Source organism: Ornithodoros turicata, chromosome 1 (assembly GCF_037126465.1).
Source record: "Ornithodoros turicata isolate Travis chromosome 1, ASM3712646v1, whole genome shotgun sequence".
Taxonomy (NCBI): Eukaryota; Metazoa; Arthropoda; class Arachnida; order Ixodida; family Argasidae; genus Ornithodoros; species Ornithodoros turicata.
In genome coordinates, this window is record NC_088201.1 from 70,688,966 (window position 1) to 70,700,057 (window position 11,092).

The window sequence follows — 11,092 nt, forward strand, 5'->3', positions numbered from 1 at the left end:
CCATGGAACATACATGCCTTTCTGTTCCAACCATGCTTTCACAGAGAGCGTTGATGTATGAAGCTTGAAAAAGAATGTTTTCATATTCGGCTTTATGTGCATGCGTTTGACCCTGTGTAAAACGTCCGCTCCAGGCCACTCAGACGGAATTTGCCTGTAAATTGGCACGGGAAACAAGGTATCTATCAAATGGGCTGCCAACACTTTCTTTGAAACCGAAAAGATTTAATCTGGGGTAAACCTGACTTTTAGAAAGTTGATGCAGTCCACGACCTCCTGATAAAACCCTGTCAACTGCAAGCCTTGCTCGTGGAAGCCAACATATATATCAGGCATATAGTTGTAGGCTACTGCTCTCTTCACGGCGTCTAATAGGGGGTGCACAGGCTGCCTATAAAACCAGAGTCTCATAATTAGCTGCTTTATAAACAAGTGCTGTAGACCTAAACCTCCATCCTTGACTTTCTTGAAAAGGTTTTCTCGGCGCATTCTTTCAAATGTTGAGCACCATATCGTGGTGGCAAACACGCGATGGCATGCATGTACGATTTTACGGGAACACTGAAGTACTTGCAAAATGTATACCATTTTCGCCACCAAAAACACATTGCAAACTGAAGCCCGCTGGAATATTGACAGTTCGTTGCCTCTCCAAGTGAATGCATGCTTTTTCATCTTATCAATTCTTTCTGACCACATCCTGTTTGTGTTTCTACTTGCGTGTAATGGCACCCCCAGGTAGTCCGGGTTGCTCGTCTGCCACTTGATATCGCAAAATATTTCTGGAGTTGAACCCCAAAGCCCACACCATACTCGTAAAGACTTCTCTTTGTTTACTTGAGCTCCAGAAGCTGCACAAAACAAGTCGACCTGCTCCATTATTTTTTCGACACTTCTCTTATCTTTCACCAAGAACGCAACGTCATCTGCATACGCCACAACTTTAACTTCAACACCACCCAGCTGAAAGCCATGAACGTCATACTGACAGATTACGTGTCTACACAACGGTTCTAAGTACAAATCGAAAAGTAAAGGCGCTAAAGGACAACCTTGCCGGACCGAAGCTCCAAGCGCAATCGGGGTGGCAATGAATCTATTCACCACAAGGCTCGTTGCAACTAGTTTGTAGCACAACTGGATGCGATTTACAAACCTATCTCCATGTTGACATGACGCAGCAATGCGAACAGGTATGTATGACAAACTCTATCGAAAGCTTTCGAAAGATCCAACTGTAGCATCGCCACATGCCCACCCTCATATCTGCACCAGTCCAACACCGTACGAACTAGGTGTATATTGGTTTGTATTCTTCTATTCTTGATGACACACGTTTGATGTTCCCCTACTAGATGGGGCAACACAAATTGCAGACGTGCAGCAAGCACTTTAGCGAAAATTTTGTAGTGAACATTGCAGAGGGTAATAGGTCTATAGTCAGTCACTTGCGGAGTGGACCCCTCAGCTATTTTCTTCGGGATTAATACAGTGTGTGACCTCCGAAAACTAAGAGAAAAAATGCCCTTTTCCTCCGCTTCTGCATAAAGATTAAGTAAAACAGGCGTGAGCAGCTCTACGTACTTCTTGTAGAACTCTGCTCCCAAGCCATCCGGCCCGGAGTGCGGTTGAAAGCTAACTCTTTGATTGCACACTGTATTTCTGTTGCTGCAATGTCCGACCCTAACATTTCTTTCTCCTCCTCACTTAGCTTTGGCATGGTTGCAATGTACCTATTTATCAAACCCTCATCGACTTTTCGTGCTGTTTGTCCAAACAAACTCTTATAGTAATCGACGAATATCTCCCTCACTTTCTCAGAATCACCCACTACTTTACCCCCGTGCTCTAAACTTTCAATGCGCCTACTACGCGTCTGCTTCCTCTCTATTGCCAAATAGCTTTTGTTTGGCGTTTCATCCGGCAAATATCTCTTTGTTCGACATCTAACTCTTTCTTTCTAAGTTTTTTAACTTTTATTTCATTCATATCAAAATAACACTTCTATGATGATGACAATGTGAATTTATACAAGGCGCGGGATATGAACACAGGGAAGAAGCTTTTCACAGAAAAGCGTGAGCCACGGTGGAGTGTATCCGCGATACTTCGCGGCCAGTTTCATGTTCGACAGTTCTTTTCGGAGAAAGACCATCGGTGGACTTAGCGGCTCTTCGTGCCTGTCCAGCATGCGCACCTTCCACAAAGAGTACATTGCTGTAACACAGAGGACATCAAACCTAGGACCGTTACGGTCAATTAATGGCAGGAACCGAATGGTGTGTGGGTTCAGTGTGAAGGTAACGCCCAATGCTTGACTTAAGTCATCCCACAGGAATGCCGCCTCAGTGCAGTCAATAAAAATATGATCAATAGTTTCCGCCACCTTGCAAAACCTGCAACTGGTACTCCAAGGTACAAAGAAACCTTTTCTTCCAAGCCATGTTTTGACAGGCAGCGTACCTGTATGCACTTTAAAGAAGAAAGTTTTAAGATTGGGTCTGATGGGCATTCTCTTTACTCTACATAAAATATCTTTTCCGGGCCATTCCAGCGATAAGGCTCGATAAATTGGAACAGGGAACAAAGTGTCAATAAGGTCCCAATATAAGCGTGATCTATGCACTGAATACACATAATCGATTGAGAATCGAACTAAGCAAAACTTAACACTCTCGACAACCTCTCTGCAAAAACCATTCAATGAAACATGTCTGGTTTTTGTTGCCACTGTTATGTATGGTAAGTGTTCTAATGCTATGCATTGTTTTACATGCTCCAGTAACGCGTGCGTTTTTGTTCTCTAGGATACAATTCTCATGACAAGCTGCTTCACAAACATATGTGGTAGCCCTAAACCACCATCCTGCACCGCTTTAAACAAGTTGTCACGCGTCATCGATTCAAAAGAAGAATTCCACACAAACGTTGCAAAAGTCCAGTGGATTCTTTGAATATTGGCACGCGAACACTGCAGTACATGCAAGAGGTACACAATCCGTGCCAACATGAAAACACTGCATATACTACTACGCTGGAAGACAGAACACACACTTTGCTTCAACACAGAGGTTTGCTTGCGGAGCTTGCCGGCAACTTGAGACCACATAGAATTTGTATTGTTACTGTCTCCCAGTGGAGCTCCGAGGTACATCCCTGGCACAGTATCCCACGATATGCCTGCATACGTAGTTGGGGTGCTGCCCCATTGACCTCCCATATCCCAAGGGATTTTTTCCTATTGATACGCGCACCAGATATGCGACTGAAGTCCTGAATAATGCTAAACAATGCATTAACACTTTGCTTGTTCTCCACCACAACAGCAATATCGTCCGCGAACGCTAGCACTTTTACTTCTGCATTGTCCGTTGTAAATCCTCTAATATTTTTACAACCCACAATAGCCTTGCAAAGGGGTTCTAGGTATACGGCAAACAGTAATGGAGATAGGGGGCATCCCTGCCTTACCGAGGATCTCAAGGGTATTGGGCCTGAACAATGACCATTTAAAATTTGCTTAGTTGACACGTTCTGATAACATAATTTTAGTCTTCTCATAAACATTTCACCAAACCCTGCTTCTTTCAATGTACAAAACAGATAAGTATGATCCATTCTGTCGAACGCTTGAGATAAGTCTATTTGAACTACACCTACTTGATCCCCATCTGTCCTTGCAATATCTAGGATAGTGCGTAGCACGTGAATGTTCGTTTGGATGTTCCGGCCCTTTATCGCACACACCTGATGCTCTCCAACAACGGTCTTTATCACTGTTTGAATCCTTGCAGCAAGTACTTTCGCGTACACTTTGTAATCAACATTACAAAGTGTTATTGGGCGGTAGTCTGTTACTCCCGGTGACTTCCCTGCCGTTATCTTCTTGGGAATTAACACAGTGTGAGTTCGATGAAAGGAAGGCGAAAAGGTTCCATTTTCTTCAGCTTCCAGGAACACATTCCAAAGAATAGACGCCATATGTTCGCTGAACTTGTGATAAAATTCGCCACTGATGCCATCTGGTCCTGGTGTCTTATTCTTGGATAGTGATCGAATGGCACTGAGTACTTCGTCCCTGGTGATAGGTCCTTCAAGTGATTGACGTTGGCCCTCAGTGAGGGCAGGCAGTTGAAAAGTTTTTAATTTGTCCTCCGCATTTATTTGCGTTGCGTGTGCCGTGCCTATGAGATCCTTATAGTGGTGTACAAAAATTCGTTCTATTTCACCTTTCGCCTGTTATTAAATTTCCTTCATGTTCTATAGCCTCTATCTTCTTAAGTCTTCCTTGTTGCCTCTCTTTATAAACATACGTCTTGCGGGGGATTTCGTCCGGTGCAAACAGGCGCATTCTCGACCTGATCCGAGCACCTTCATATTTCCTTTCGTTAAGGAGATTTAGTTCCAATTTAATTTCTTCCATCTCTCGTTGAAATTCTCCTGGCTTTAGAGATTCCAGCTTAACCACTTCATTCATCCGCTTCTTCAATTCTTCCTCGCGCCCTTTACGTGCATATGAGATTACATTGGATCTTTCCACAGCGAAAGCTCGCAGTTTCAGCTTGAAGGCTTCCCATGCTGAAGACCAAGAAGTCCCTGCAGTCACAATGCCCACAATTCCGTTCTTTACGAAATTTACGAATCCGTCGTCTTCCAAAAGTCTACAATTCAGCTTCCACAATTGCCATCGGTTACTTCCTGTCCCTGAGGGGTTCCGTACTTCCCCTAAAGTGGCTAGAACCATGCAGTGGTCACTAAAGTAAACCGGGTGTGTTTCATATCTGGTTACGGTCGTTCTTCGTTCCCACTTCATATATATTCGGTCCAATCTAGAATGTGAGCCATTCTGGAAGTGCGTAAAGAGGGTGTCCTTATTTTCAACGTCATAGAAAACATCTCTCATGTTATGGCCCTCCAAAATGCCCGCTAGCGTGAGAGTGCTTGCGTCGACTTGGATGCGATTACCTTCCTTCCTTCAGAGTCCTTTAGCGTACAGTTAAAATCCCCTAATAACATGATATTTTCGGTACTGTTGATGAGTTGCGCCATCTCTTCGAAGAACACTTTCCTTTCGCGCACATCATTAGGTGCATAAAGGCATACAATCCTCCAAGCAACCGGTCGATTTGAATATCAAGACAAGCTATTCTCCTGCATTATCAGTAATGTACGATACGGGGATAAGACGTTCGCTTTTCTTCAACAATAGGATGCACCCGGCTGAATGTCCCACGGCGTGGCTGACTACTACGTCGTAGTCTTTATGAAACAAGTAATTGACCAATCTTGTGGTTTCTTCTTCTGTGCTTATTTTAGTTTCTTGAATAGCAATATATGAATATTGTTCCAAGAAACGCTTCAGTTGGTACTGTTTTTTCCTTGCATTCAACCCCCTTACATTTAGTGTAGCCACGATTATATTATTTGCACTCATCTAATTGTGAAGAAAGCAGCCGACTTACTCGTTCCACACTTGTATCACATTTTACCCGTCGGCTATTTAGCAGTCAAAAAGTCCATATCCTCAAGTCTCGATGCTCCCACTTCGTCCAGCTGCGGCATACTGGCAACTTGACCTTCTGTTTTTCTTTTCTTCCTTTCTTTCACAGCCACCATACCCATGTTTTCTGTTTCTTGAGAACCGCCAGCTAGCATACCCTTCGACCCTTCTGGTGAACCAGAAGAGATAACCTTGGGGCTGTACACTTCGGTCGAACCTTCGTTCGATTTTTTCTGCGGTGTTTCAGCGCTTCCGACGCCTAATTGTTGCTGCTCGCCCTTTTTATCTGTCTCCGTCAATTGACTTGTTCTTTCTGTTTCCTCCACGTCCATTATGTGCTCTTGAATCTGCTCTGGTTGCGGTTGCCTCACTCTCGATGCATATGTGGCTACGCATTCCTCATCTTCGCGCCCGTACTTCCTGCACGTCCTACACCAAGGAGTGTGACACTGCCTTCGGATGTGTCCTAGCTGCTTGCATTTCAAGCACAAGGGTGGTCTGCCACTGACAGCCAGCAACACTCGGGATCCGGCAATTTGCATCAGGTGGGGCAATCCATCTACGGTTCCACCGTCTTTCAGTCGGAGCGTTATCAATCTGGTTGTTGATTCTACTCCTTCAAAAAACGAACTCTTCCACTTCTCTGTTATTATTTCCGTTACGTGTCCATATGTTGTCATTGCTTTGCGAATTTCTTCATCGCTGGTATTACCAGAGACCTAGTGCAACTTGATACATACATCCCTTTTGTTCGGGTCGATGATGACACAGCGCTTTTCTTTCACTACCAGTTCTTTTCTCGACAGCAGTCTCTCCTTCTCCGCTCCGTTGTGAAACCGTATCATCCAAATATGGTTATACTGAAACACGCCGAACGTAGCCACGTCTTCTTTCTTTACTATGTCTTCCAGTGCTTCACCGAAATTATCCACTTATAGTCAAGTATCCTGATGAAGTTCCTTTGTTCTCTGTCACCCGGCTAGGCCTAGCCGTTAGCCCTACTCCAGCAGAGCTCATGTTTACGTGTCCGACACTGTTGAAGTCCGGAAGCAGAATCACTCGGCCATCCTGACAGGGAAATCCATTTGTAAAACTCATCAGTACCTCTCCGAGATCATTTGCGAGCGATAGCGATGTGAACGACAAGGAAAGTCTGGTGTAAAACTCATCAGCAGCTCTATGAGATCATTTGCGTTAATTACGTCTCCATAATAATGGAACCTTCGTTTCAAAAATCTTCAATCCCTTATGTGAACGATAGCGAGGCGAAGCAGAGACGGCCCTTTGCTGCTTCGCATGCTGCGTTTCCTTCCTGTCACGCTTCCTTTTCTACCACTGTCTCTTCTGCTTGCCGCAAGTGCAACTCGTGAACAAAAACACGAGTGTCAGAAGTGGGATTCGAACCCACGCCCGGAGAACCGGACTGCGACCTGAACGCAGCGCCTTAGACCACTCGGCCATCCTGACAGGGGAAGCTGTGTGTAAAACTCATCAGTACCTCTCCGAGATCATTTGCGTTAGTTATGTCTCCGTAATATTGGAACATTCGTTTCAAAAATCTCAGAAACCCTCTGTGAACGATATCGAGGTGAAGCGGACACGTGCATTTGCTCCTTCGCATGCTGCGTTTCCTTCATGTCACACTTCGTTTTATACCACTGTCTCGTCTGCTTGACGCAAGAGTGCAACCTGTGAGCAAAAACGTGAGTGTCAGAAGTGGGATTCGAACCCACGCCCGAAGAACCGGACTGCGACCTGAACGCAGCGCCTTAGACCACTCTTTTTTCTTTTTCTTTTTTTTTTTACCAATTGAGCTTTTATTGTGTTAAAAGTTGATTATTTACAGATCACGTCACGACAACGCTTTGCTGGCGCCTACTTTGGCACCACGTCATCCTTGAGTGTAAACCTTCACGAGATGTACCAAAGCAAGGTGTCACCGGCACTGACTGGGTGTATGGAGAAGTATACAGGATGTACGGCAACTTCAGCAGGACATACAGTGCACATGTAACATCTACAAAAGTCACACGGCTTGTGACTAAAACAAGGAAGAATAACCAACATATACGATAAACAGTCACGTCTGACAGTGAATGTGGGCCCACATCAGAAAATCGTTACTAGCTGTTGAAGCAATCTAAACTGAACACAAAGACAGCATGATTTCAGTCCTCGCATCACCTCCACCGCATATAGTGATCTAGGTGTCCTCGTACAGCGACCAAGTTAGACCGCGTAGTTGACTATGCAAGAACCATCACTACCTCAGGAAGGATTGTTGCATGCACTCTCAAAGAACATTGTCCAAAACACCTCTTACGGTACTGGCAGCATGTTGTGCAGCGCATACGAAGCACTTTGATGAAACGACACTGGCTTTAGATATTTTTCTAGCTCCTTGGGGAAAGCGTTCCTCAATGTATCCCGCGTATTCGTTGTTCTTCGCAACAGCTCACCGTCTGGCGCACCTTGCTCTTTGAGGGCACTGACCGACCAATCCAATTTCGCAGCAAGTAAAACTAGAGGAATCCGTGGTGGTGTCTTGCAGTCGGCAACATCCATCCTGTGTTGCCACAAAGCATGTAGCCCACAGATATAGAGGAGCCTCAAGGAAGGACCCTTGTCCTCACGGACGTCCAAGAACTTCAAACGGATCCAAGTGATGTCTTCTTCGATGTCAAACACTGCCCTGAGAAATTCCCAAAACTGTATTGCATTCCTGCATCCGATGAAGGTGTGGATCAAGGTTTCTTGCCCTGCGAAGCACATGTCACAGGTACTGCCGCGTGGTACCGGGAAGCCTTTACCTGCGAGCCAGGTTTTCACTGGTAGTGTCTCCGTGTGAAACAACGTGAAGATCCTTTGCGTACCAGTAGGAACAGGTAGTGTCTTCATCACTTTCAGAACCTTGTCATTCCCTCGTCCTGGGTATAGACTTCGATATAATGGCACCGGAGATAAGATGCTGATAAGGTCCCAGTACAATGTGCGCCTCTTAACTGTGATTAGGTAGTCCCAGGAGAACCTGCTCGTCAGGAATGTCACGGATTCAGCCACTTCCTTGTAGAATGTAAGGGTCCTCTTGAGCATAGGTGACATCCCTGTCGTTACTGTGAAGGCTGGCATGAAAACGGAACCCAGCACTTGTAGGGCCCATTCCAAGACATTGTGCTTTCTCTGGCGAAAGTAGAAAAAACGGTGAACGACTACTTTAACTGCCACGTTGATCAGTCCGAATCCGCCGTTCTCAACACTATGAAAGATGTTCGTTCTTTCATTTTTCCAATGGCGAGTTCCAGATAAAAGTAGCAAAAATCCTATGTACTCGGTGCGCGCTGGAAGCAGGGCATGGGGTAACCTGTGCACGGTAGAAGAAAATGGGGTACACAGAAGTATTACAAGCGCCTTAGACCACTCGGCCATCCTGACAGGGGAAGCCGTGTGTAAAACTCATCAGTACCTCTCCGAGATCATTTGCGTTAGTTATGTCTCCGTAATATTGGAGCATTCGTTTCAAAAATCTCCGAAACCCTATGTGAACGATATCGAGGTGAAGCGGACACGTGCATTTGCTCCTTCGCATGCTGCTTTTCCTTCCTGTCACGCTTCCTTTTCTACCACTGTTTCTTTTGCTTGCCGCAAGTGCAACCCGTGAACAAAAACGGGAGTGTCAGAAGTGGGATTCGAACCCACGCCCGGAGAACCGGACTGCGACCTGAACGCAGCGCCTTGGACCACTGGGCCATCCTGACTTTTTTTTTTTTGTCCAGATATTCTTTATTGATCACGGTATATACATCTCAAACAGTATTAAAACAGTTAAAAGATTGAACCCCGTCTCGGAGCCACTTTAGAACACAAGAGTTGCAGCCACTCGGGCACGTCACCTGCGTGCTCAGCAAACCGCTTTGTTTGCAGCAATTCCTCCGCTAAATACACCATTGGCGGCTTCCTATGTTCTTCGTTCCTACCAGCTATTACAACTTTCCATAAGCTGAACATTGCCAACACACACAATATATCATACCTGGGTCCATGCTGAATAGAATATTTATTTCACCCGTCTACGAATGTTCAAAATATCACAAAGCCTGACTGCCGAAAAATCTCAGACCAGTGTGCCACACGGCCGCCGTCCCCCAGAAACAAAACGATGTCATTTACCTTCTCCAGTTCCAGTATACAAAAAATGCAGGGTACGTACTATAAGTGCATTATCTTGTCGTTGCCTAACTAAGAGAAGTACACTATGTATAGATGAGCCCGTTAGTCTTACACGTCCGTTGTGAAGAGCAACGTGGCGGCAGGACCACTGTCGCAAAACTCCTGCTCAACAAAAAACAGTCTGTGTTCTAAGTAGTCTGTCACCAGTTGAGTCACCATGGAGAGTCTAGGGTGTATCAGGCGGTTTCTTCTATTCTGAGCTACGGCTGTGCAGCGAAATTTCCAAAGCGTAAAAGCTGTCATTATCATGATTAGCTGTTCGAACCTCATCCTCATCTGTTGCATAGGCCGATACCGAATGGAAAAGCGGCGATACACGAGTGTCCACAGAGTCTTTGCTGTGACACACTCGTCGTAGCACATAGTCACTATTCTCCTCGGCACCGCAGTTGGAACATGAGGGACTGCTGGGAAGACCCCATCTGGCCAGTTTGTCTTTCGTCGGCAATATGTGCCAACTTGCTTCCAGAAAAAATCGCTCACTTCACTGTTCAGACCAGTGGGCTGCCTTCCCTTCTTGAACCTGCCCAAGTGTGCGTCACCTTGTTGGATGCTCTTTTTCTGGAACGATTGAATATCTGGACTACCTTTTTGTAAATCAGTGGTGGTTCTTCAACCGCCGGATATCTGTTTCCGAGTCCACGCGGCACTAGTACTCTCCTTGATGGTCCTAGCCAGAACAGTACCAGCGGCCGAGCGGGGAGTCAACTCGTTCCAGAATGTGCAGTACCCCTTTCATGGCAAAGATAGAGGAATACATCTCGATACACGGAAAGCTCCAGCCACCTTCTGACATAGGCCATCGCAAGATGTCCCGTGGTAACCAGTGTTTCCTTCCGTTCCAGAAGAAACGAAATACAAGAGAGTTTATTTTAGCTGTGATTCTGGCTGGGGGATACATGATGCAGGCAGCATACCACAACTTGCTACAGAACACAGACTTGATCAAGAACACCCGTTCTTGGAAGAGAAGTTGAACTGCTGGGCCACTTCAATTTGTCCAGCAAGTTTCTCCAAGATCACGATCCAGTTTCGCTCGCTGGCTCCGGCTTGTGTGAAAAGCACGCCGAGGATGTTTATTTCTGGGGTGTATGATATGTCTGGAGGAAGTGGCTCTCTGAAACCCGCCACCGTAAGCGCCTTTGACTTTCGTAAATTCAGCTGGGCTCCCGAGAGTTTTCCATACTGCCGAAAATCTCGAACATGTGTGTTACACTGTCGCTGTCCCTTAGAAATAAAACGATGTCATCCGCATAGGCTGATATTTTAAAGGGACCGAAAAGTGAATATAAACCTATCGAAACTTTATGTTCAGCGAAAAGCTTGAACCTTCAAAAGTTCAAATATAAGAACTCCGCTGAAATC

At 45.5% G+C, this 11,092-nt stretch overlaps 1 protein-coding gene and 2 non-coding genes across 3 annotated transcripts in view; 1 reads left to right on the plus strand and 2 right to left on the minus strand.

The window, feature by feature from the left end:
- Nucleotides 1–11,092, plus strand: part of LOC135400529 (BPTI/Kunitz domain-containing protein-like) — a 145,449-nt gene that overhangs the window by 62,579 nt on the left and 71,778 nt on the right. The window lies entirely within an intron of this gene.
- On the minus strand, nt 6,884–6,967 carry Trnal-cag (transfer RNA leucine (anticodon CAG)). The gene has a single exon. It is a non-coding gene; the product is annotated as a tRNA-Leu (tRNA).
- Trnal-cag (transfer RNA leucine (anticodon CAG)) lies at nt 9,172–9,255 on the minus strand. Its single transcript has one exon. It is a non-coding gene; the product is annotated as a tRNA-Leu (tRNA).